This window comes from Elaeis guineensis, chromosome 2 (genome assembly GCF_000442705.2).
Source record: "Elaeis guineensis isolate ETL-2024a chromosome 2, EG11, whole genome shotgun sequence".
NCBI lineage: Eukaryota > Viridiplantae > Streptophyta > Magnoliopsida > Arecales > Arecaceae > Elaeis > Elaeis guineensis.
The window spans coordinates 95,961,559-95,988,626 of record NC_025994.2 but is presented as its reverse complement, the minus strand read 5'-3'; the positions used below and the strand labels follow the sequence as shown (position 1 = coordinate 95,988,626).

At 41.4% G+C, this 27,068-nt stretch overlaps 1 pseudogene; it reads right to left on the bottom strand.

Moving 5' to 3' along the window:
• The window catches only part of LOC114914641 (putative disease resistance protein RGA4), a 170,102-nt pseudogene that overhangs the window by 49,990 nt on the left and 93,044 nt on the right, over window positions 1-27,068 (bottom strand).

Genomic DNA, 27,068 nt, shown 5'->3' with positions numbered 1-27,068 from the left:
ATCGATCACTCCTTGTAAGAGAAAAAAATTTTCTATATGATCTCATAGGATTATGACTCTAAGAGTCTTCTGATCAGAGCAGGGATGAACAGTAGAAAAGATTTCTACTAGTTCATCAATCGAGTCATCATTATTAGATCAAGATATATATGGATAGATATTTGAGCTTGACATATTTTCATGCCCATAGTTTGTCTGGGTTGTTGTGTGATTGAAGGATTGAATTGCACAGTAACTCATCATGAAAGGATAATTTTGATATTTTCATCAAATTTTATATCTTCTAGATAGTCATGACATATTGCTAGATATGAATCTTGACTTGTGAACTTACAAGAATTAAAAAAGTTTAATTTAAAAATTAATTAGAAGGTGTTCTGATTAATTGATACCTTTGGACTGACCTAGTCGGATTAGATCATGAGTTTGGATCCACTGCTGGCTAGATATGGAATCCAATGGATTACATAATAAAAATTTGATCTTGATCTAATTTATTTGAATTTGTTATAAATCTAATAGATTAATTAAATTTTTAGCATTTAAATTAATCCAAGTTTCTAATTTGGTTCAGTACAAAGGTGTTTGTGCTAACCCTTAAGCTTGATGCCTTAACCTAATGGGATTAGGTTTGAACCTATAAATTAATAGGTGGCTTATCTGATTTTTATGAAAGTGTTCCATAAGAAGTCAACTTTCTTCACACAAAACCACATGCCAAAATAAAGGCACACCCCATTTATTTTAAGCATTAAGATGGAGGAGTCCTTTTTTTTATACTCCTCTTAATTTCCTTCTTTATTCCACACGTTCCTTTATTTTTTGCACCATCAGATGGTGACTTGGGATGTGTGGGTGTAGAAGAGAAGAAAGAGTCCTTCTCTATGAAGGAACTCACATGCCAAAATTAATTGGGATGCCACATATTTTGTGCGATGAGAAATGGAAGAGTCCATCTCTCAGTAAACTCTTATCTTCTTTATTCCATGCTAATTCCTAAGAAGTGGTGGCATCAGATGGTGTCTTGGGTGGTGTGTGTAGAGGAGAGTCCTTCTGCAAATTAAAAACCTAACTACTTCCCTTAATAAGAAATAAATCATGGGTGAATATCTTTGGATGCCAATTATTGGCATCCCTTGGAGGCACCCCTTCTTTCTTATTTAAGGGGACGTCTCCTATGTGATAAACATGGCATTTTCCCTAGTGGATAGGTATGGAAATGAAGAGCAAAAAGATAGAAAAAAGTCTAAAAAAGACAAGAGAAAAGGAAGAAAGAAAAATGGAAAGGAAGGCATGAGGAAATGGGAAAGCATGTGATGCTTGTCCTAAAAATCAGATTATTCGAGTATTGAACATCTAATCTGATTTTATGTGATAAGTTTTTATAAAGAATGGTTCCTAGTGTGGTCTTAGTAGAGGATTCAAAGACATACAAGCAGTGGTGCACTCTATTTTTGAGAAGGACGATTGATAGTGGACTTGCGAAGATGGCTGTAGTAGTACGTTGAATTAGGAAGGACCCTGATCTGTCCCGTGTGGATCATCATTAAAGGGCTTCTACTTTAGAATCTTATGGAGATCACTCGATTACCAGATCCTCATCTTCATATTTGATATATAACATCTGATCCCTTGTTAATATGCATGCTTTTATTATTTTATTGTAATCATCAAGGAGTTCCTAGAATTTTATGTTATGGTAGTCCAGTTTAATTGTTAAACTTATTTTCAATAGTTGAATGCATGTAAATTTTTTTTAAAAATTATATTTCATTATGTTATCAAAATTCAATAGTGGTATCAGAGCCATCCTTGATTGATTCAATCAAACATCATATTATTATTGTGATATGGATTAGATCCAATTCATATTACGTCAAAATCAGATTTTCTGAATGATGTTTAATTGATTTTTTTTGATACATCATTTATTATAGATAAATATTATCAATCCATAATCAAACTTGAATATAAAATTTTATAGTCTTTAGACTTGTGAGATAAGTTTAAGTGAGATCCCATGATCTGATTTTTTGATGGAATTGTAAATCTGGTGCATATGATGTGCGGAGCCTTGGAATGATACATTGGATGTACATTGCCAAGACTTAGAGTTCTTGCATTTGATGCATTCACCTAAGATCCAAGGGCCGACCACCATGTTATTGGGCATTCACCATTATGGATCTTCCATCTTGGTTGTTGTCCTAGGTATGTATGGGGCCATAAAATTTTTGATCATAGAAAGGATGCTTCAAACATTGATTAAGATTTTTGCTGATGGATATGTTTTAACTATAATTTATTGATCTAATGTGATTAGAATTTATGATTATAGATTAAATCAAATTTTTATTTCTAATTTGATTAAAAATTATGTTTAATTTAGGTTGATCAAATTGTCATTGACCTAATTTGATTAGGGCATGAGTCATGGTTGATCGAATCTTAGCTAACCTAATTAGATTATGGTCAATCTAAGAATTGGTCAACTCAAATTAAAAGGATGACAAATGATTGACTTAAAATTGGATTAAGAGTCAAATCCAAATCAAAAATCCTAGATGGGTCCTATGCCCATATATTTAAATATCTCCATTGATATGTTTATGAATGATATCACAATTAAAATAACATAAGAAGTTTGTTATCATATTTTGTAATTATTATAAAATGCATGATGTGAGGTTATGGACTATGGTACATCCATATAATGGATGTATGCATGAATGCATCCATGTTGGTTGATTATATAAATATACCTACAAGAGTTGTAATAGGGGTTGGGAGCCACTGATATATTGTACTATCTACTATATCTTTTTTTTGTATGTTTTTAACTATTGATTGAGACTTTTACATATTGATATAAAATTATAAAAAAAATTATTTAAAAATAGATAAAGATTATTTTTTTCTATTTTCAGATAAAGATCGAGCATTCATGAAAGTTTTCATGGAGATGAAGACTGGACTACCAGACGTTTGGAGAGCAGAGGCACATTAAGATTGACCATGAGATGGTTTAATTTATGATGCACCTAGGATTTGACCCATTTACCATCCTGTGGTTTGAATATATTTTATTCAAAAGTCCATAACGATTAGATTTTTTTTATATACTCTTATATACTGGTAGTTAGAATTAAATTAAAATTGCATATGATGCATTTGTATATGTTTTGGATGTGCATGAGACCTAAATCTTTTTTTTAAATTATATTAAGTCATAATGGTGAAGTGTTGAGAATACTATCCATGCCTTCCTTTATGCCAAGCCAGTATTATGTCAAGAATCATAGTAAACTTGTTGTGCTATCCATAAGACTTACCGTAGGGACTGATTTGATACTGTCTTGATGCATAATGATGCTAATAGTATTCAGCTTATACTAAGTTAACAGAGAATATCAAAAAACTGTAGTGAGTTTGTTATGCTATCTACAAATCTTACTATAGAAATTGATATGATGTTGACTTAGTAATGCTTATGACATATTTTAATAGTACTGCCTTATTGTGTATCCACAAAGATAGTATTATTCAGATATGATCATATAGGATTGAAAGGTATGACTTAACTAAAATATTATAGTTTATTGTACTATCCACAAGGCTATAAGTATTTTAGAGGTAAAAGTCATGTTGAGAGTTGCATGAGATGCAATTGGTAAAGAGTTAACTATTCTTGAACTCATAAGAGCTTATTGTGCTATCCACAAAGCTTTTTATGAGGAATTGAGATCTTAACCCTACTAAAAAAATTCATGATAGGTTTTTTTATTTTTCATACTTGAGGGTTATGAAATTTGCTAAAATAATGGGAGACACAATTAGATAAATAATCTCATCTAAATTGTGCATGACATCATGAGTAATTTTTTTATATTCTTATATATTTATCTACATCTTCACTATCACTACATGATATTTTTGATACTTTTTAATTGATCGAACTTCATGGACTGATTAAAAAATCTGAGAATAGTTCTCACTTGAGAGATAGTCTTCTATTCTCCTGATTCTGATTTGATCGGAGATGGTACTATAAAGAAGAAAAAACTGCATATAAGATATGACAGAAAGTGACAATATGACTATCAAGTATATCCTGATTAATTTAATCATATGATTAAGTCAATATCATGGATGGTGAGTTAATCCAGGATTTGATTCTGCCAACTCTTTCGAATTCTTTTTTTTAACATATCATAGGAGAAGAATGGTGAAGAAAGTCTTCACCAAGGGTATCAATATTCATTACAGCAATGATGGGCATTAAAAATAAATTACAAGAGTAGTCTTGCAAGTATGAAGTAGTAGCAGAATGCAAAAGTTGCATCTGCTAATAGTTTGTATATGATACAACTTAAATTTATCATTGAGTTCTTCAGCTTTAGATTTTTAGATATGTGATACCTTATATAGGTTTCACTTATGCAAAGCATTGCTAGACCTATAAAGCTGAAGAGAGAGGACTGCATACTTTTTAATACTGCTGGATAGTCCATTCATACTAAGGCTATAGAAACCTACTTATATGTGTAACCTTCTAGCAAGATTTAAAAACTAGTAGACTATTGTTATATGCCTAAATTTATTAGAAACATTATTTCAATTCTTTTGTTATTATAGCATGGTTTTGAAATTAATGTAATGGAGCAAAAGTTACTCTTCTTCTGATAAATTTTATGGCTATAGATTTATAATAATGGTCTCGTATTTTTATCACTCAATGATTTTATTCTTCATGTTGATGAGAGCAAGAAATGAGTATGTGATGGTCACATATCTCTAGTATTATCAACTTGATCATTTTTGTTAGTCAAAAATAAATAAATAATACAAAGAAGAGTTCTTTGTTCTGTATGATTTGAATCATATAGAACTTGTAAATCTTATCTCATAGGTAAAATGATCAAGATTCTATTTACTGAACTTAGGAAAGGGTGCGAGCGAGTTATTAGGCCTTGTACATATAGATGTTCGAAGGTTAATAATATCTCGACCCAGAGATGGACACCCCATATAAGATATGATATGTTCCTTTATATGCTTCATAAATCTTGTTATCTTATTCTAAGAATATGTCTTAAAAATTACTGCATATATTCTGAATTAGATACCGTTAAAATCTGTTTTACTAGCATTCCATATAAGATATAAAACGGAAAATAGGCAGGTTGCCCAGCTTATGTGAAAAAAATTGATGTACATAAGTCATATGCTAGATCAGATTAGTATAAGTTTATAGATTATCCTTTGAGTAGTATGCAATACTACTTCTACTATCCTACTAGATAAAAGGTGTTTTGTCAGTAGGTATATCACTTTTTCGAATTTTTTTTTAAGAAGGAGATAGTGGGAGAATAATTAAACTTGAGAAGTTCAAGACCTATGAACTATCTCATCATAACCTGTGGAGTGTCCACAAGTTGATCCTCGATCAGATATGCCCATTGATGAGGTACAACCATGACACACATCTCGTTATTGAAGGTCAATCTAAGTATGTAATGTACCATTCAAAATATAGATTTATCATTGAGAATGATGATACATCATACATCATTGAGAACGATATTTTCTTGATCTATTCGAAGATAGTCATGAGTAAAGACTCTGACAGATGGTTTGAAATCATAAAATCTAAAATGGAATTCCTATACATCAACCAAGTATGGACTATAGTTGAAGCCCCTATGGATATGACCCAACAGATTGTTAACAGGAATGTCAATCTAGATTTTTGCTTGCTATTACCATTCACCATCTAGAGAGTTCGTCTCTAATGGGAGGGCAAATCTATTTATAGATTAAAGCAAGCATCGAGAAATTGATATTTTTATTTTTGATGAGATAGTCAAAATATTTGACTTTATCAAAATATGAATAAACCATGTGTGTAAAAGAAGACAAGTGAAAGTCTCACTAACTTCTTAGTTTTATATGTGGATGACATATAATATATTGAAAAGATAGTCTCGATATTGTACTCGGTCAATGACATGCCTATCGCAAAAGTTTTTTTAGAAAAGACTTGGGTGTAGAATCCAATTTCTTGACATCTATAGTGATAGATGTAAGTAGATGCTAGGCTTGTCTCAGTCTAGGTACATGAATTTCATGTTGAAGGAGTTTAACATGAATAGATGTACAAGAGTTTACTTACCCATATATTCATTGTACTAAGCCTGATGTGGTTTATGTCTTATGCATGATCATTAATTTTAGACAGATCCATGCTAGGATCTTTTAAAAATTATGAAAAAATATTATCAAAGTACTTCAGAAGTACTAGCAGAGCAGTAAATTGGAAGGGTTCCATATAGTAAAATTGTGTTTGACTCAGTTAATTGCTGTTAGTAAAGATTGCTTAAAAAAATTACTTAATGAAATGATTCATCACTGAGTTAGGTGTGGTCTCATCAGGAACCCACGCACATCCTATGGTACTTTCACCTCATTTATGATTTGATCATATAATAAGTTGATATAAAGAATAGCATAATGGACCAGTTCACAAAGCCGTTACACAACAGCAGTATGTTCACCATCTTGATTGCATGGGCATTAGGTACAGGGGCAATTGGCTTTAGTGTAAGTGGAAGATTGAAAGAATAGGATCCTACAAGTTAATCGCATGAGTGATATGATAGAAATTTTTTTGTATAATCTTTCTGCTCATTTGCATGATATTGGTTATTTTATTTATGAGGTATTATATTTTATCATTTGCTGCATTATAGTTTTATGATTATGATAAATCTCATAGATTAGGATAATAATTTTAAGACCGTGATGAGATCATGCCAGTGAGACCTAAAATTTTGATAGCTCCAATCTAAAATATTTTCAGTTGTTGGATCATCGAGTCAGAGATCGATGATATCAGTAAGACTGGTACATCCTATGTATGTTCAATGGAGAGGATGATTGATCTCATAATTACTTATGTGGTGATACTAATACAAGAATGTAGGTGCTCATTAGAGAATGAGTTCACTGAATTGATCTATAAGAAGAATATTTGATGGAGCCTTACAGCATGTCGATAGATGGTTCTCTAGTGAAAATGGTGCAAATGATCTTTTGACCTAAAATCACTATCGTACCTTATGTATATGAATTCTTACTTTGGTTTATTCCCTAGCATGCCACTTTGAGATGTGTATGAGATATTATGAATTTAGTAAAATATGCATGGAGGTTGTGAGTGATCAACATAGAATCAATCACTCCTTATGGGAGGAGAAAATATCCTATATGATCTCATAGGATGATGACTCTGAGAGTCTCTGATCAGAGTAGGGATGAACAGTAGAAAAAATTTCTACTGATTTATCAATCAAATTATCATTATCAGATCGAAATACATATGGATAGATATTTGGGCTTGATATGTTTTTATGCCCATAGCCTATCTGGGTTGTTGTGTGATCGAAGAATTGAATTGCATGGTAACTCATCACGAAAGGATAATTTTGATATTTTCATCAAATTTTATAGCTTCTGGATAGTCATGACATGTTACTAGATGTCAATCTTAACTTATGGACTTGTAAGAATTAAAAGAGTTTAATTCAAAAATTAATTGAAAGGTGTTCTAATTAATTGATACTTTTGGGCTGACCTAATTGGATTAGGTCATAAATTTGGGTCCACTGCTGGCTAGATATGGAACCCAATGGATCATACACAATAGAAATTTGATCTTGATCTATCTATTTTAATTTATTATAAATCCAATGGATCAATTAAATTGCTAGCATATGAATTAACGAAAATTTTTAATTTAGTTCAGTACAAAGGTGTTTGTGCTAACCCTTAAGCTTGATGCCTTGACCTAATGAGATTAGGTTTGAATTATAAATTAATAGGTGACTTATCTAATTTTTTTGGATGTGTTCTATAAGAAGTCAACTTCCTCCACACCAAACCACACGCCAAAATAAAGGCACGCCCCATTTATTTTCAGCATTAAGATGGAGGAGTCCTTCTTTTATACTCCTATTAATTTGCTTCTTTATTCCCCATGTTTCTTTATTTTGTGCCATCAGATGGTGCCTTGGGATATGTAGGCATAGAAGAGAAGGAAGAGTCCTTCTCTATGAAGGAACTCATATGCCAAAATTAATTGGGATGCCATATATTTTGTGCGATGAGAAATGGAAGAGTCCATCTCTCATTAAACTCTTATCTTCTTACTATTTTTTTTAATATTCCACACTAATTCCTAAGAGGTGGCAGCACCAGATGGCACCTTGGGTGGTGTGCATAGAGGAAAGTCCTTTTGTAGATTAAAAATCCAACTAATTCTCTTAATAAGAAATAAATCATCGGTGAACATCTTTGGACTCCAATTGTTGGCATCCCTTGGAGGCGCCCCTTCTTTCTTATTTAGGGGGACATCTCCTATGTGATAAACATGGCATTTTCCCTAGTAGATAGGCATGGAAATGAAGGTAAGATAGAAAAAAGTCAGAAAAATATAAAAGAAAAGAGAGAAAGAAAAATAGAAAGGAAGGCAAGAGAAAATTAGAAAGCATGTGATACTTGTCCTAAAAATCAGATTATTCAAATATTGAACATCTAATCTAATTTTATATGGTGAGTTCTTATAAGATATGGTTCCTAGTGTAGTCTTAGTGGAGGATTTGAAGGCATACAAGCAGTGGTGCAACCCGTTCTTGAGAAGGATGATTGGCGTGGACTTGCAAAGATGGCTGTAGCACTCCGTCGAATTGAGAAGGGCCCTGATCTATCTTGTATGGATCACCATTAGAGAGCTTCTACTTTGGAGTCTTATAGAGATCACTTGATTATCGGATCTTTGTCTTCATGTTTGGTATATGACATTTGATCCCTTGTTAGTATGCATGCTTATATTGTTTGATTATAATCATCAAGGAGTTCCTAAGATTTTGTGTTCCGGTAGCCCAGTTTAATTGTTAAACTTGTTTTCAATAGTCGAATGCATGTAAATTTTTTTTAAAAATCATATTCTGCTGCGTTACCAGAACCCAACATCCAAGCCAACTCTTTGGCTATTAGCCGACTACAGTCCATTGACCAGTTCAACCATGGGACCACCGCCAAGAATTTTCTAATGGATTGTCAGAACATAGCCACTATCTAAGACTGGCAACCTTTGACTGCCAGATTCTCTATCCTAATGGTTTGCAGACCATGGCTTAGTAGGACAACTGATCGGGTTCAGGCACGATAATCTACGCCATGCTCTTTATAAAGAGGTAAGAAGAAGACCCTTGAGGTATATGGTGCTAAGTTAAGCTATACCAAAACTCGCATCCTCCCTCTCTTCTACTATGCTCAAAGCTCCAGCTAACTTAAGCATTGAAGGTTCATCATGAGTGTGGATTTTTTTTTATAGATTCATCGTGATATCCCAGTACCCAAATCTCTCTCTATTTTCAGCCATGTTAGTACCCTAGAGCCTTGATGTAATAATTTAATACTAGAAGAAGGACCAATGACTCATTGGAGGAGAGAAAGAAAGAGAACAGCAAGACGCAGTCGCTCCATCGCTTGCTGCTGATGGTCTGCCCGATGAACCCAGGTGAGCCACCCAGCCGTCCACCTTGAATTGGGCTACACGGTTAGCACGTACCGGTGCCAGTAGTATCTATGACAGTTCTGCGAGTTAGTGACTACTTCACGATCATGTCTTGGAAAATGTAGAACATAGGAAAGACAATGATAGCATAATTAAGAGCATTAGTGAAATGACTTGCTGAAAGAAGATTGTAAAAAAAACATGGAATATAGAGGATGTCACTAATGTTAAGTTTATCTATCACGGAATGGTAGAGCCATTTAGCAAGCTAACAAGGGTGAGTTGTCAACAATTAACCAATGACTTAAGTATAGACGGAGAAGGTGTAAAATGATTAGATGCCCCCGAATCAATGGTCCAAGGATGGATGGGCGTTGTATGGATCCTAGCAAGCATATTGACAAAGTTCACAGGAGGAGTGGATCAGCAATCAAAATTCACATCATCTGGGTGACCATTAGATTTGGAAATGATCAGCTGGTTGCACTTGCATTAGAGGTGCAATGAGACTGTTGTACCATTCTATCTGGAAGCATGATTAAAACCACGCTCGTTGTTTGGTACTGCAGATGTAACAGATTTCTTTTGATAAGGGCAAAAATTATTTTTGGCATTTGGGTAACCGAGTGGATAGCACGTGATGGTCCAACATTTGGCTCTTTTTTTTTTGTGCAAAGAGACGGTCATACTAATCTAGTGCGAGAGCAGCCAAATAGGTCAAGATATAGAAAATTCCATAGAGCCTATGGGCAAACCTCACCCTGCATCCATAATCGAACATCAAAATGCTCAGCAACAAAAGTTGCTATCCAATCTACTGTCCTACTTGCCTTTCTATAAATATGCCGGACTCTCACAACATCAGCTCGATGGAGGGAGACCCTAATATCCCAAAGAAGTGAATGACCATAAGCTATCTGACCTTTCTCTGGATCCACAAAATGACAGTAGCAGAGTCATCCTCCAAGACAATCCACTCTGTATGAAATTGCTGCCTAGCAAAGGTGACACCTGCTCAAGCAGCATGAAGCTCCACAGTCGGAATCAAAAGCTCAAAAAGATGGAAACCACCAACTATTAAAAGTCTCATGTCTGGGCCATGGATAACAAAGTCAGCTCTGCTTCTGCCCGCTCAGACACTGCCATCAAAGTTTACCTTGATAAACCTCAAGGGTGGGGGCTCCCATGAAATGAAAAGAACCCTATGGATCATTGTCGGGGCAGTCAGAGAGCTCTAGAGATCGGGAATGTTAAGGAATGAAATGGCAGTATCAAACTGATAGTACTTTTGAGCTAAACAGACAGCTCGCTCTAACATTTGATGAGCAGGAATTACCTCACCATTCAAAGAAAAGGCTAGTCCTAGACAGTCAGATCTGACAGGCAATATAAGCCAACCACCCTCCAGCAATAAACATCTTGTCAGCAATACTTTGATGGATCGAACTCAGGAGGGATGCCAATAAAGGGCTGGGACTCCTCTCCCAAGGATAACTGCCCATCCGTCTCCAAATTGCCCTCGCCCTAAGGCAGCACGGGACAGCATGCTTCGCAGATTCATCTTCCATCCCATAAATCGGGCACAAGATCAGGACCTCCATGCCTCGCTCTCGAAGTAAAGTTCGAGAGTAGGGAGTCAGTTCTAGGCAAGCTTCCAAAGAAAAGTCTGCATCCGAGGATGAGCAGTGACTCCAAATCTAGGCGGCCTCAATCTATCTGGAAGGCAGCAAGGTGTATAAACAAGAGAGGTCTTTCAAGGAAACCTTCAAGCAAGAAGAGCAACCTCGGACCCTTGCATCTTGTGTAGGGTGCACCGAAAGCAGGATGGCAAAGATTCATTCCACAAGTGGCCTCCCAAAGTAGCGAGTGATGTCCTGTACTCTCCCATCCAAAGCATCAGCAATGATAAGGTCAGACACCTACATGTGGTTCTCCACCTCGGTGCTCACAAATATCGGCCAGTGAGATAGAGGACAGCTAGAGACCCAGGCATCCTGGATCACCATGATTGAGTGATCATCGCCTATTAAATATCTGACCTGCTCCATCACCTCAAGCTCCTAAGTACAAATCTTCCTCCAGATGAAGGAGCACGCTCTAGCTGGTTGGATGGGAGTCCCTTGGCTTCACTCACCGTAGCGGGCTCGCATCACACTACTCCACATATAGTCTGGTTAAAGTAAAAATTTGGGAGCCTGTTTGGTAATCAAAACCTCTCTCCTTGCCAACAAAGAATGGATCCCTAGGCCACCGTCCTGAAAAGGCTGACACACAACCTCCCAGGAGAGTAGATGGAGTGGATGACGATCGCACTCAGATCCCCAAAGTAAGTTGCGAAGCTACCGATCCATCCATATAATACAAGCAATCGGGACAATCGTATCGGCCAGGAGGTAGATAGAAACTGAGCTCAGCACCGATCTCACCAAGGTCATCCTCCCCACGAAAGAGAAGATGCTGACTTGCCAGCCTTAAAGGTGCTATTGGTTCCACTTCTCCAAGGGTCTACACTTTGTCCACCACAGTCGATGATTGATGATCGAAACACCAAGATAGATCAGTGTCCCAGAATGCTCATGAATCCCCAGGAGCTCCCTAATCGCCAACTTGACATGGGGCTTCATCCATGGGCTGAAGAAGATCACAGACTTCTGAATGTTGACCAACTGTCCAGAGGCTCAATAGTAGGCCCTGACAATAGCAGCAAAGGACTTCATATTTTGGACCGAAGCATGTCTAAGAAGGAGGCAATCATCTGCAAAGAGAAGGTGCGAGAGCGACTAGGCAGCAGGGGTGGGCCAAAATGGCTCCAGGGCTTGGCCCTGAGCCATAGACCTCAACGCTCAGGATAAAATATCAGTACATAAAATATGCAAGATGAGAAAGGACAACCTTGGTGAAGGCCCATAGAAGAAAGAAAGTACTCCATCGGGGTGCCATTGATGAGGATAGAAAAGCTCGTGTGCTCGACACAATCCATGATCCAAGCAATCCACACCTCGTCGAAACCCAGCTCCTACAAAGTCTATTGGAGGAAAGCCCAACTCAGCCAATCATATCTCCACTCTATATCAAGCTTGATCGCCATGAGGTTGCGGCGACTGGAAGCTCTCTGGAGGTCATGCATAAACTTCTAGATAAACAAGATATTATCAGTAATAGATCGATCACCAATAAAAATATCCTACTCTGGACAGATCAGATGGAGCATCAGCGGCTTCAGCCGCCCAACCAGAATCCTAGTACAAACCTTGTAATGGATAGTGCAAAGGCTGATGGGCCTGAAGTGCTCGGGACTCAAAGTATTTAGCCACTTTGGGATAAGGGTAAGAAGGGTCTGCTTTCAAGCCCCTAGATCACCATATATTTTTAAAATTTTGCATAGCGGAAGACAGTAGATTAAACATCTTAATCTCCTATGCATGCTTTAGATCAGATCTAAACTACCTACTAAAGATCTATGATATAAAATTTTCATACAAAAATATCTGATATAAAAAAAAAATTGCATCGATGTCATAGATCAGATCTAACCATTAAATCTAATTGGATGAATTCAGAACTCATTATTTTTGCACGGGTCAATAATTGCCACTGCTGATAGATATGGTATGAGGTTCTTTGTGATGTCGAACAGCCGTACAGCTTGTCCGACCTCTATAGATTGTCCACTCAAAGCCTTGATGTTGAGCAACCATACATCTTGTCCACTCGAAGCCCTAATCAAATCATCCTTTTTGAGAGTGCTAGCCCACGCAGAAGGCATTGGATGGCTGGAATAAGCTTCTTCCTTTGGATCACCTGGGCCTTTTTGGATCAAAAGATGGAGCTACACGAGGAGGTGGTGGTGTGGGAGATTGAAACAAGATCCTCTTGTATTTCTTTTCACATAAAAATTTATAGCCAAAATCCTAAAACCCACCCTAGACCTCACGTCCAAAGAGGTAGGTCTTTACCTCTATTTCTCATGCACAGAAGCCCACCCCCTCTCTGTTTCACATCCCCTCTCTCTCTCAAAAAAGATTTTTCATGATAAAAAATAATCCCCTTTGTTGAACAAAATGAGAGGGGATTTTAAGGTGGCATGAAGAGGTGAAGGGATAAAGATAAAGTGGTTAGATGTAGTTCAAATTCAAACTAATTTAAATTTGAAACTCAATCATTTATCTTTATCCAAGTGGGGTGCCACAAAAGAGATGAGGCATGAGACATTTCTCATGCCATTCACTTCATAATTTATCGCATAAATTTCAGCCTTCCAAAGGTGATGGCGCTAAGGTATGGATAAGGATAATTACAAGGTTGTTTCAAGTCATATTTCAAGTGATTTGAAATCGAATGAAAAACCAACTCATCCTCATCTAAAAGGAGCCAGAGAAGGGGCAACAAAGTACTTTTGGGCATGGAAAAATTTCACATAAGAACCTTTCTTGCTGAAAAGCTGGGCGTAGAGAAAAGGTGGCACATGGATTGACTCAATTCGAATTCAAATTCAAATTCTTATCCAATTAGATTCTTAATCCAATCAAATTAGGTTAGACCCAATTAAACCATTGAACCTAATCCAATTAGATAACAAATAATCTTGATTAAATTTTAATTAAATTAAAAATTAATCGAGTTCAAGTTCTGATCAAATCAGGAATCGAACATCCTTAGCGATTAGGTCATCTCATAACTTAATCGGATTAAATCAAATTGAATCTAATTCAATTAGATTTGATCCAAACCTCAATATTCAATCAAATTAAACTAATTAGTAATCTAATTGCTAATCAATCCTCTTATAATTTATCAATAATTAATGAATTAATTTATTATAATTTTTGCACAAGATTAATCATCAATCGAATTGACGATTATATCCTAAAACGATTCTTAATCATCGATCCGCCACATGATCAGTCAAATTTTTTTTTTGAATGTGACCTCATAGGTTTGAACCTAAGTTAGTAGCATAAAAATAATCTTTCTATACAATCAAAATGACTATCTAGCAATGATACCCGACATCCGGATAGATCGAAAGATTACAAAGCAATATTCAAGAACTTATGTGCTTATGATTATCATATAATTCATATCTTTGATCCTAATACTCAAGGTAATAAAGGATTTAATTATCAACTCTGAAAAAATCATCCACATTGTATTTCAACTTTTAAATCTATCATATGGATTCTCTAGATCGAGATTTTACTGAATTGAAACACATTGATGCATTAACTCCTACTTACTCGGAGGGATTGATTTCATCTTGACTCACACACCGACTTCGTAAGTACTTGATCGTGTCCAAAAATTTTTTATCACTGAATTAAAAATTTAAATAGTTTGACACTAAAGCACAGTGAGTCACTTGCAAGTCACCGTAGTGATCTCAGATCAGAGAGATACTTATATCTATATCCTTCGTGAGCTACTCTTAACAGTAGCGTGCTCAGTAGTTGGTCACGTTCAGTAAGATGTATCCCTATATCTTACTTGCATGCTATGCTAATATCTCCATGCTCTTTGGTTAAGAAGACAACCAACCTATATGGCACACAACGATCTATACTTGATATAGCTATCATCCTTATAATAGCATATCATTTGACTTTGAACCAGATTTAAGGACTGAATAATATATCCTCCTATATTGATTCAAATAGTCTTAAGAACTGTATCACAAAATAGAAGTTCAAATAAGATGTACACAGAGTGATGAAAAAATTAAATAATATTTATTATTTTAATAATTCATATATAATTATAATAATAAGTATAACCGTTAACATGCTGACGATTGACTTTGAGACACAATTTTCAATATTACCTTTATTTTCTTCACATCTTTCTTAAGTAATCTCTTCGCAAAAATATCACTATAAAAGTTACAAAAATAAATAACATCCATTCTCATATTTTTTGACAATATACGGCGAACAACTATTGAGATCAACTCTTACATTAACACATGATAATTATTAGTCTTCAATCCACCAAGTCTCACATCCTTACTGTTCACACGCTTTGATATGTTGTTCGAATATCCATTTGGAACCTTTATGTTCTCCAACATATGAAGAAATATGGACTATTCGGAGATATTCATAACATAGCATGCATGATAGAGTCTCCACTATTCTCTCCCTACCAGCTCCAGATGGAGTGATCTCCTAATATTTCATTTTTGCAAGTCAAATTAGAAAATTAAGTCATATATGTATGTATGTACGTATGTGTGTGTGTGTGTACACACACACACACATACATACATACATGTCTGTATGTATGTATGTATGTATGTTTGTATGTATGTGTGTATGTGTGTATACAGACACACACACATATATACATACATACATATACATATATATATACACATACATACATACATATACATATATATACATACATACATATATATATATGTATGTATGTATGTATGTATGTGTTTGTGTGTGTATATATATATATATGTATATATATATGTTGGTGTAGAATTTCGTCGGAGCCGGAGAAGCTGGAGTCGGGATGACCGCAGTCGCCGTCGAGACTTGCAAGGGAAGTCTAAATCTGAGTTGGGGGTGCTCCGGCGAGACCCTCCGATGCTCAAGTCAGTACTTTGCTTCAACAGAAATGGAGTGTTCGAGGAAAGATTTTAGTAGAGTTTTGAGATAGAGATTAGAGCTTAGAGAAAAATGTATCTGAGGGTCCTTATTTATAGATGGAGAGGGCAATCGATTGACAGCGACGTCTGTAACCACCTGGCAGTGGGCTGTTCAGAGTTGTCTGGAGTTTGTTATGGAGAGTAGTGGCGTTAGAGGTCGTTCAGGGCCACGTGGAGTTGGTTACGGAGAGTGGAGTGGTGGCCGTTGTCGTGACTTGCTAGAGAGTAGTGGAGCCGAGTGAAATCCGTTGCAGAGAGTGGAGCAGGATAGCGGCCTTCGTCGTGGCTTGCCAGAGAGTGGTGGAGCCGCATGGAATCCGTTGCAGGGAGTGGAGCAGGGTAGCAGCCTTCGTCGTGGCTTGCCAGAGAGTGGTGGAGCCGTGTGGAATCCATTGCAGGGAGTGGAGCAGGGTAGCAGAATGGCTCTCCATCTCGTCAAACCAGGAGAAGCTTGGATGTTTTCGAGGTTGCTGACGAGTCTACTATGGTCGGAGGCCTTGGGCGCTGAGGCTACAGGTGAGAACCATCCACTGTAGTGACTCGGATGAAGACTTTTAGTTGGCGAAATTCGATAGGAGCCCAATTGCTAGGGAAGTCTGTCTGAGATTTACTTGTCGTGGAAGCTCGTCTGAAGATTATCCACCGAAGAAATCTGGTTTCACGAGGAACTTGGCGGAAGGTCGGTCGGTGGTGGACTTCGGATGGCGTTGGGGAGGCTCGTCTGTAGGAGGAGTATGAGGGATTCAGAGGCGATCAACCGTTGTAGAAATCCAGCTGTTGGAGCTCGTTCGTCGTGAAAGCTCGTCCGAAATCCATCTGCTGTGGAAGCTCGGACGGAGTCTGATTCTTGTGGGAGGCCGAAAGGAGGCCGCTTATTGTTGGAGCTCGATCGAAGATCGATTGTTGCGAGAGCTCGGAGTAACGACCTGGCCGGTAGATCCTGCCCCATGGTAGAAGCTCGTCTGAGATCCGACTATGAAGAGGCTCAACAGAAGGCTACCTGTAATGAAAGTTTGAAAGAAATCTGTTTACAGTAGAGATCCGGGGTAGATCACCCGCTGTAGGGGTTCGGAGTAGACCGCTCGTAGCAGGAGCTCGGAGAAGATCGCTTGTAGTAGAAGATCGGTTGGAATCCTGAAGGCTGTCGACCACTGTAGAAACTTGGATGGAATTTGATTACTGTAGAAATCTCATTGTCGAAGAAGCTCGGATATTGACGAAGACTGGGAGGAGTTCGGGGAATAGTTGAACACCGTAGAAGGTCGGCTGATAATAAGGCCTAAAGAGCCTTTGGAGCGGCCCGATAGATAGATGGAGAAGCTCATTATCGGAGAAGCCCGGAAGTTCGGACGGTCGAGGGGGTTCAGAGAGACGCCACACAAGGTCGGAAGCCAGAAAAGCCCTGGAAGGGTCGGTCTTTTACGAACTTCGATCGGGGGGGGTATTTTATACCCAACACCAGTCTCCCTACTCACGAGTTCGGGTTTCGAATGAAGGGAGTACAGAGAAATTCTCACGATCGAAGTTGCCCCCCCTCAATTGTCGCACTCGGAGGTTGTCAGATATTTTGACGTTCGGCACGCTGGTACTAGAGCCTTTTCGAAAAGATTTTTTCTTTTTGGAATTCTCGCTGGGCGTGGCTCTAGGTATGGTGCAATAATGATTTTGTCAGCTGTCAGCCATTTTCAGCAGCCTGTCATAGTGAGTGGGACACGCGACAAGTGCGGATCGGCCAGAGGAGATCCGCGATCACAACCGCTCCGGGCCCTGTTGCCTATTTAAACACGTCCTCCTCCTTAGGGGTTTCACCCCGCCTGATAGAGTCCTTCGGGGCTTTGTAATATGTACTTCACCAATGAAATAAAAATGAAATTATCTGTTACCTTGTCCATTTTGGTATTGAGTTGTCATTTACCGAACTTTTTTTGTCTTTCATCCTGTTTGACGCCGACATTGTTTGAAGATTCCTGATCGTCGCTGTGCTGATTCGCCCTTTGGGATCGGAGATTTTCGACGAGGGTCTTCTTCCTCGTTGAGGCGAGGTCCCCTGAGTCTCGACCTTCAAAGGCTTCGTAACGCACGCTTTACTAATGAAATGAAACGAAATTTTTCTCATTACCTCGTCTATTCCTGCTTTGAGTCGTTATTTACTGAGCTTCCTTCATCTCTCGACCCGTTGGACATCGACGTTGTTTGAAGATTCTTGGTCGTCGCTGTGTTGATTCTCCCTTTGGGACTGATGAGTTTCGACAAGGATTTTCTTCCTCGTTGAGATGAGATCCCTTGTGCCTTTGATGTAGTTCATTTTTTACTTATCGCTGATGCAGTTCATCGCTTTTTCTTTTCGTCTCTCTTTTTCTTCTGTATTCGAGTGAGGGTCTTCCCTATGCTCTTGACGGGGTCGTGAGAGTGCAGAGGGGCCGTTGAAGAGGCTTTCCTCTTTGTCCGATCTCGATCGATCGAGCCTTTATTTGTGTCAGGACGAGGTTTCCCTCTCATTCTCGATGGTCAGATTCAGCTTATATTAGGACGAGGTTCTCCTTTGTTACTAACAAGGCTGCGGGGGCATGCAAGGACTGCTGCAAGGGCCTCTCCCTCCATCCGATCTTTAAGTAATCGGGCCTTCGACTTTGCTCATGTTAGGATGAGGTTCTTGTTGTGATCCAGGTGGTGTGCCCAAGGCCCAGGAGATCAAGGCTAAGGCCAAGGTCCATCATTCATGAGGGCTTCATGGAGGCTCTAGGGCTAGTTGGGCCCTAGGTTGAAAGGTTGTGGGCCTTTTGGGTTCTTGAGGTCTAGGTTATGTGGGCCTCAAGGGACCAACTCTTTATGGGCCAGGTCTGGACCCAGGATAGGTGACATTAGGTCGAGTCATGGGTGTACATGGGCTTGGGTTAACCTAATCTCCCATAGAGTTGGTCAAGGGAGTTTTGGGTTTGGGTCACTTGACCCTGTGTTTATATATACATGCACTGTATAGGTTTGATTAAGCCAAAGAATACGAAAACCCTTTCTCCCAAGTCTCTCTCTCTCTTCTCCCTCTCTCTTCAGCTATTTTCCATGCCCCAGGAGCAAGAAATCCTAGGGTTTCTTGCCGCCAGGTCCATAGAAGGCAGGAAAAGCAGGGGAGGCGCTAGGGTTTTGAGCCCCTCCCCCTTTGTGCCGCCAACCATATTGCCTCTCCCTCTCTTGCAGCCATCCAAACATCAGGTCCAGGACTTGAAATCTCTTTCTACGAGGTTGGTACAAGTTTTTCTCAGATCTGGAGTTGATCTGAGGTCGTTTGAGGCACGGGTGAGATCTCCATCAACAGATCTACAGGAAAGGCTGCAGCAGGACAGATCTGCAAGGTCTGGTTCTATCTACCTTCTTCCCTATCTAGAATGCCCCGATTCAAGATCTACAAATTGAAAGACCTTGGTCCAGGCCTGATCTGGTTGGGTACAAGATCTTGGATTTTTTTAGAGGTGATCTTAGAGGCGTTCTTCATCTGGAACGAAAGGCTGACGAAGAAGACAGCAACCAGGCTGATTTCGTCAAGGCCCTTCGATCGAGTCCAGAAGTCTCCAGATTTGTTCGTTGCTGGTTCTGCTGCACCCAAGGTCTGTGGGAGGAGCCAGGATCATGCTTCAATAGTTGGTATCAGAGCCACGATGGTGAGGAAGCGGTTCCAAGCATGAGAAGTTAAAGATCCCAAGTGCTGAAAATTTTCAGTAAGGTACCATCAAGGTATATTCTACACTTCTTGATTTTATATTGCTTGTTTGGCTTGGATCCAGTCATGGGCAGCAATATGAAGGTCGATTTTGAGAAGTTTGATGGCAAGAGAAATTTTTTCATGTGAAAAATTCGGGTGGAGGATCTTCTGGTGCAAGCAGATCTGGTCAGGCTTTGGATGAGAAGTCTGAGGGAATGACAGATAGACAGTGGGCATCGTTGGAGAAGAAAGCATGCTTGGTGATCAGAGGATGTTTGGCGGATGCGGCGTTGTATTCAGTGCTGGAAGAAAAGACCCCGAAGGGCTTTTGGTCGAAATTGCACACCATGTATATGGGAAAGAATATGTGCAACAAGCTAATGCTGAAGAAGAGATTGTACAGTTTTCAGATGCAGGAGAGATCTGATGTGATTGGCCACATTCAGAGGTTCGACCAGTTGTGCACGGAGTTGATGAATATCGGGGTGAAGCTGGATGAGGAGGACAAGTCTCTGTTGCTTTTGTGTTCGCTGCCAGGATCATATGACTCTTTGGTGACTACACTGCTCTACGGCAAGGAGACTCTGGAATATGAGGACATGGTCTCGGTGCTGAGGTCTAATGAGCAAAGAGAAAAGTTGATCAGAGATCGGGCTCCCTAGGAGGGTTTGGCAGTAGGGGAGAGGACATGTAGAGGCAGAGGCAGAAGCAAGTTCAGGGGGCGGTCCAAGTCCAGGAAGGGAAAGAAAGAGATGAAATGCTTCAAGTGCAACGAGTTCGGACACTTCAAGCGAGAATGTCCACTATGGAAGAGCAAGAAGGGAGAAAGAAGTGGCTCAGAATCAGTGAGTGCAGTTGCTGGGCAGTAGGTGGAGGATGATTTACTTGTGGTATCAGATGGTCACAGGCATTACACAGAGGAGTGGACACTAGACTCTGCGTGCTCACATCACTACACACCACACAAGTCTTGGTTTGCGACATACACCAAGACAGATGAGGGATCAGTGACTCTAGGCGACAATCATCCTTGCAAGGTGGCTGGGATAGGGACAGTCAGGGTGAAGATGTTTGATGAGATTGTGAGGACATTGACAAATGTAAAGCACGTCCCAGAGCTGGAAAAGAATCTGGTGTCACTAGGCTACTTGGAGCGCAATGGATACAGCTTCAGCAATAGGGCTAGAAGCGGAGTATTAAACATCTCCAATGGAGCTATGGTGGTGATGAGAGGCAGGAGGTTGGACAATAATCTCTATCGCATGGAGGGATCTGTGGTGACCGGAGAGTCTGATGAAGCAGTTGCAGCACAGGACCAGCAGGGGGCTTACAGGATGTGGCACTACCGCCTAGGCCACATGGGTGACAAGGGGCTGAGGGAGTTGAGCAGGAGAGGACTCATCTCTGATCTGAAGGATGGTGCTACAGGGGAGATCTGTGAGCCTTGCCAGATGGAAAAGCAGAGGAGAGTTCAATTCAACATCAGTACAACCCGCAGTGTAGCCCCTTTGGAGTTAGTACACACGGATGTGTGGGGACCAGCCCTAGTTTCAGCTAGGAATGGGGCCAGATACTTCATGACCCTGATTGATGATTTCTCAAGGAAACTCTGGATTTACTTCATGAGAGAGAAGTCTGAGGTCTTCACCAAGTTCAAAATCTGGAGAGTTGAGGTGGAGAAGGAGCAGGAGAGGAGCGTGAAGTGTCTGAGGTCAGACAATGGCGGGGAGTACACCAGCAGAGAGTTTCAGGACTACTGTGAAGACTGTGGGATCAGGAGATACTTCTCAGTTAAGGAGACTCTACAGTAGAATGGGGTGGCTGAGAGGATGAACAGAACACTTCTGGAAAAGGCACGATGCATGAGGCTGCAGGCAGGGCTTCCAAAGGCGTTCTGGGTTGACACAGTTGATGCAGCGGATTACTTGATCAATCGGTCACCTCACACCAGGTTGGATGGCAGGCTTCCAGAGGAGGTGTGGTCTGGGAGGACAGTTGGGCTGGGCCATCTACGGGTATTTGGGTGCACGGCCTATGTGCACATTGGAGCTGGTGAGCGGAGCAAGCTAGACGTCAGATCACGCAAGACGGTATTTCTAGGCTATCTGCGAGGAGTTAAGGGATACAGGCTGTGGGATCCCTTAGAAAAGAAGGTCATCATTAGTCGGGATGTGACTTTTGATGAGGAGTCAGTCCTATGGAGGCGAGCAGGCATGGAGGAGCAGCAGGAGCAGAAGGAGGTCCAGCAGGGCACTGCTGGACAGCTTACCTCTTTGATTTTGCCTCTTGCAGGTACTACTGGAGGACATGACATTCAGGTGGAGCACCTACCTAAAGTGTCTCCACAAGTGGAGAGGACTTAGACAGATGATCGAGGCGAAGAGGTCCAGCAGGAGTGAGCTGGATCGAGGACTGATATCGGTGTTGCCCTACACAAGCCCAAGAGGACCATCAGGCAACCGGACCGATATGGCTTCGAGGAGATGCTGTCATATGCCCTGGTGACAGTGAATGGAGACCCATATACGTATCAGGAGGCTATTGAGAGCCAGGACAGAGAGCGGTGGATCCAGACGATGTCCGAGGAGATGCAGTCTCTCCACCAGAATCAGTCATGGCGATTGGTGTAGTTGCCACAGGGGAAGAGGCTCATTGGCTGCAAATGGATCTACAGTCGCAAGGAAGGGCCTTCAGAGCAGGGAGGTATCAAATTTAAGGCGAGGTTAGTGGCCAAGGGATACTCCCAGAAGGAAGGCATCGACTTCAGTGAGGTCTTCTCTCCCGTCGTCAGACATACTTCCATCAGAGTGTTGTTGAGTATTATAGCAACTCAGGATTTAGAGCTGGAGCAGATGGATGTCAAGATGGCGTTCCTCCATGGGCATTTGGAGGAGAGGATTTACATGGAGCAGCCATCCGATTTCAGGGATCCAGGATCAGAGGGAAAGATTTGTTTGTTGCAAAAGTCGCTGTATGGCCTGAAGCAGTCGTCGAGGCAATGGTACAAGCGGTTCGACTCCTATGTGCGCAGCATTGAACTTTTCAGATGCAAGTTTGATCCCTGTGTTTATGTTCAGTCTCTTGAGGATGATTCTAGGGTGTTCCTACTCTTGTATGTGGATGACATGCTTATAGCATGCAAGAGTAGGAAGGTTGTGCAGGATCTGAAGGCATCCTTATCTCGAAAGTTTGAGATGAAGGATTTGGACCCTGCAAGGAAGATCCTAGGCATGGAGATTTTCAGAGATCAAGCCCGGAGGGTGCTACATCTATCTCAGGGGGGCTACATACAGAAGGTCTTAGAGAGGTTCAGGATGAAGGGAGCAAAGCCGGCGGAGCTGCCACTTATCGGTCACTTCAGACTCTCGAAGACCACGGCGCCATAGACTGAGGGGAGGCTCAGGAGATGGAGACGGTCCCTTATGCTTCAGGAGTTGGGAGCTTGATGTATGCGATGGTCTGTTGTAGGCCAGACATCGCTCATGCAGTGAGTCAGGTTAGCAGGTTCATGGCACAGCCTGACAGGGAGCACTAGAGAGCTCTGAAATGGATATTCAGATACCTGACGGGTTCAGTTGGAGTTGGCATCTGCTACGAACACCGAGAAGGTGCAGTGGGATACTCTGACATGTCCAAGGAGGCTTAGGGGCTGATTGGCGGTTATGTAGATGCAGACTTCGATGGAGATGTGGATATCCGGAGGTCTACGACAGACTTCATCTTTAGCCTATATGGAGGTCCTATTTCTTGGAGATCGAGTCTGCAGCCTATCACGGCTCCTATCCACTATAGAGGTGGAATACATCAGGCTGACAGAAGCAGCTAAGGAGGCAATTTGGCTAAAAGATTTGTTGACAGAGATGGGCCTTACTCAGGAGGCCATTAGAGTGCATTGTGACAGTCAGAGTGCACTTCTACTAGCACAGAACTCAGTCTATCATGCAAGGACAAAGCACATCGACATTCGGTATCATCGGATCAGAGAGCTTGTGGAGGATAGCGAGGTGGAGCTGGTAAAGGTACACACCAAGGAGAACCCAGCTGATGCACTTACGAAGGTACTTCCACGGGACAGCTTTCAAAGATGTATTGAGCTGATTCGACTGATGAATAGAGTAGAGCTAGTTGAGGCCTTGGGACACCAAGGTAGAGATTGTTGTGATCCAGGTGGTGTGCCCAAGGCCCAGAGGACCAAGGCTAAGGCCAAGGTCCATCATTCATGAGGGCTTCATGGAGGCTCTAGGGCTAGTTGGGCCCTAGGTTGAAAGGCTGTGGGCCTTTCGGGTTCTTGAGGTCTAGTATATGTGGGCCTCAAGGGACCAACTCTTTATGGGTCAGGTCTGAGCCCAGGATAGGTGACATTAGGTCGAGTCATGGGTGTACATGGGCTTGGGTTAACCTAATCTCCCATAGAGTTGGTCAAGGGAGTTTTGGGTTTGGGTCACTTGACCTTGTATTTATATATACATGCACTGTATAGGTTTGATTAAGCCAAGGAATACGAAAACCCTTTCTCCCAAATCTCTCTCTCTCTTCTCCCTCTCTCTTCAGCTATTCTCCATGCCTTAGGAGCAAGAAACCCTAGGGTTTCTTGCCGCCAGGTCCATAGAAGGTAGGAAAAGTAGGGGAGGCGCTAGGGTTTTGAGCCCCTCCCCCTTTGTGCCGCCAACCATATTGCCTCTCCCTCTCTTGCAGCCACCCAAACATCAGATCCAGAACTTGAAATCTCTTTCTACGAAGTTGGTACAAGTTTCTCTCAGATCTGGAGTTGATCTGAGGTCGTTTGAGGTGCGGGTGAGATCTCCATCAACAGATCTACAGGAAAGGTTGCAGTAGGACAGATCTGCAAGATCTGATTCTATCTATCTTTTTCCCTATCTAGAATATCTCGATTCGAGATCTACGAATTGAAAGACCTCGGTCCAGGTCTGATCTAGTTGGGTACCAGATCTTGGATTTTTTTTAAAGGTGATCTTAGAGGCGTTCTTCATCTGGAACGAAAGGCTGACGAAGAAGACAGCAACCCGGTTGATTTCGTCAAGGGCCTTCGATCGAGTCCAGAAGTCTCCAAATTTGTTCGTTGCTGGTTCTGCTGCACCCAAGATCCATGGAAGAAGTCGGGATCGTGCTCCAACAGTTCTCCTCCTGTTCCTAACATGGCTATGGGGGCACATAAGGGCCGTTGCGAGGGCTTCTCCCCCTATCCGATCTTTAAGTAACCGGACCTTCGACTTTGCTCATGTTAGGATGAGGTTCTCCTCCTGTTCCTAACAAGGTTGTGGGGGTACATAAGGGCCGTTGCGAGGGCCTCTCCCTCCGTCCGGTCTTTAAGAAATCGGGCCTTCGACTTTGCTCATGTTAGGACGAGGTTCTCCTTCTGTTCCTAACAAGGCTGTGGGGGCACATAAGAGCCGTTGCGAGGGCCTCTCCCTCCGTCCAGTCTTTAAGAAACTGGGCCTTCGACTTTGCTCATGTTAGGATGAGGTTCTCCTCCTGTTTTTAACAAGGCTGTGGGGGCACATAAGGGCCGTTGTGAGGGCCTCTCCCCCCGTCCGATCTTTAAGAAATCGGACTTTCGACTTTGCTCATGTTAGGATGAGGTTCTCCTCCTGTTCCTAACATGCTTAATTTCATTTGTATAGGGAGAGTTATTTTCTGTCATTATAAGCTTATGCCAAAAGAAAAAATATGCGAACATGGAAGAAATTTTTAATTGGGGCAAAGCTGTAGGTGATACATTCGTAGACTTTTCGAATCCTATAGCTGCGGAAGGTCTGCTCCCCGTTGGGGTCCTCCTGAGATGAAGTTGATAATCCCAATCGAAGGTCGATCTTCAGGTTGCTCCCCCCTCTTTGGCGGCTCTGACTGCGGTAGGGCCCTAGGCCGATCTTCCCTACCTTCAGGTCGGCGTCGAATGAATCTGTCGAGCCAACCTCGCTTGATGAGCTCCTCGATTTCATCTCAGAGCTGAATGCATTCTTTCGTATCGTGGTCATGGTCACGGTGATAGAGGCAGAATTTGTTTGGGTTGCATTTTTTAGGGTGCGAGCGCATCCTTTCCAGCCTTGACAGCTGCTCCCTAACCTCCATCAGCACTTGAGTTTTCGACGCATTAAGAGGAGCGTAACTATGGAATCTTTCGGGGGGAGAGCTCCGTCGGACTCTATGGTCCGAGCTCCTCTGCTTACGAGCTCGGGGAGGAGTCCAAACACGCCTGTGTCCGGAAGGAGTTCGAGAATGCGGTCGAGCTTCACTCGACCCTTTTTCAACTGCGGGCTTGCTTGAGTCTCCCGCTTGCCGCTCCTTCGCGGTCTCCTCGTCCTTCATCTTGAAGGCTTCTTCTACTCGAACATATCCTTCGGCCCGAGCCAACAAATCAGTAAAGTCCCTAGGATACTTCTTTTCCAGAAAAAATAAAAGATCATTCTTCTGAAGGCCGCCCTTCAGGACGGCCATCACAATCGATTGGTCCAAGTTCCAGACCTCCAACGCGGCGACATTGAAACGATTGACGTAAGCCCGGATGGATTCTCCCTCCCCTTGCTTGATATTGATGAGGGACTCCGAGCCTCTCCGGTGACGTCGGCTGCTAACAAAATGAGCCACAAACTGGTGGCTCATCTGATCAAAGGAGAAGATGGTACCCGGCTTCAACGTCGAGTACCAGTTCCTTGCTGCTCCCTTCAGAGTGGATGGAAAAGCTTGGCACAGGATGGCGTCTGGCATGCCATGGAGCAGCATCATTGTCCGGAAGGCCTCCAGGTGGTCGATCGGATCCGAGGTCCCATCGTAGCTTTCGAATTGAGGGAGCTTGAAGTTTTGCGGGATCGGTTCCTGCATGATCATTTGAGAGAAGGGAGGATCAGTACAGATGTCCTCACCATAAGTAGGGGAGCGTGGTGGAGCTCTTCGATCCGTCGGTTCATCTCCTGGAGCCTTCGATCCAGGAAGTCCTCTCGACTGCGAGTCTCGAGGGTCTTTTGGTAGCGTGAAGGTAGAGATCCTCCGGGAGTAGAATTGTGATCAGACTGAGGGCTCTCCACCCTTGGATTCCTCTTTTCGAGAAAGACAGGACGACTGGCCCAAGTGGCCCGTCCTACCGTCAGGTCTTGAAACTCCGACGATGTCCCTTCCAACTG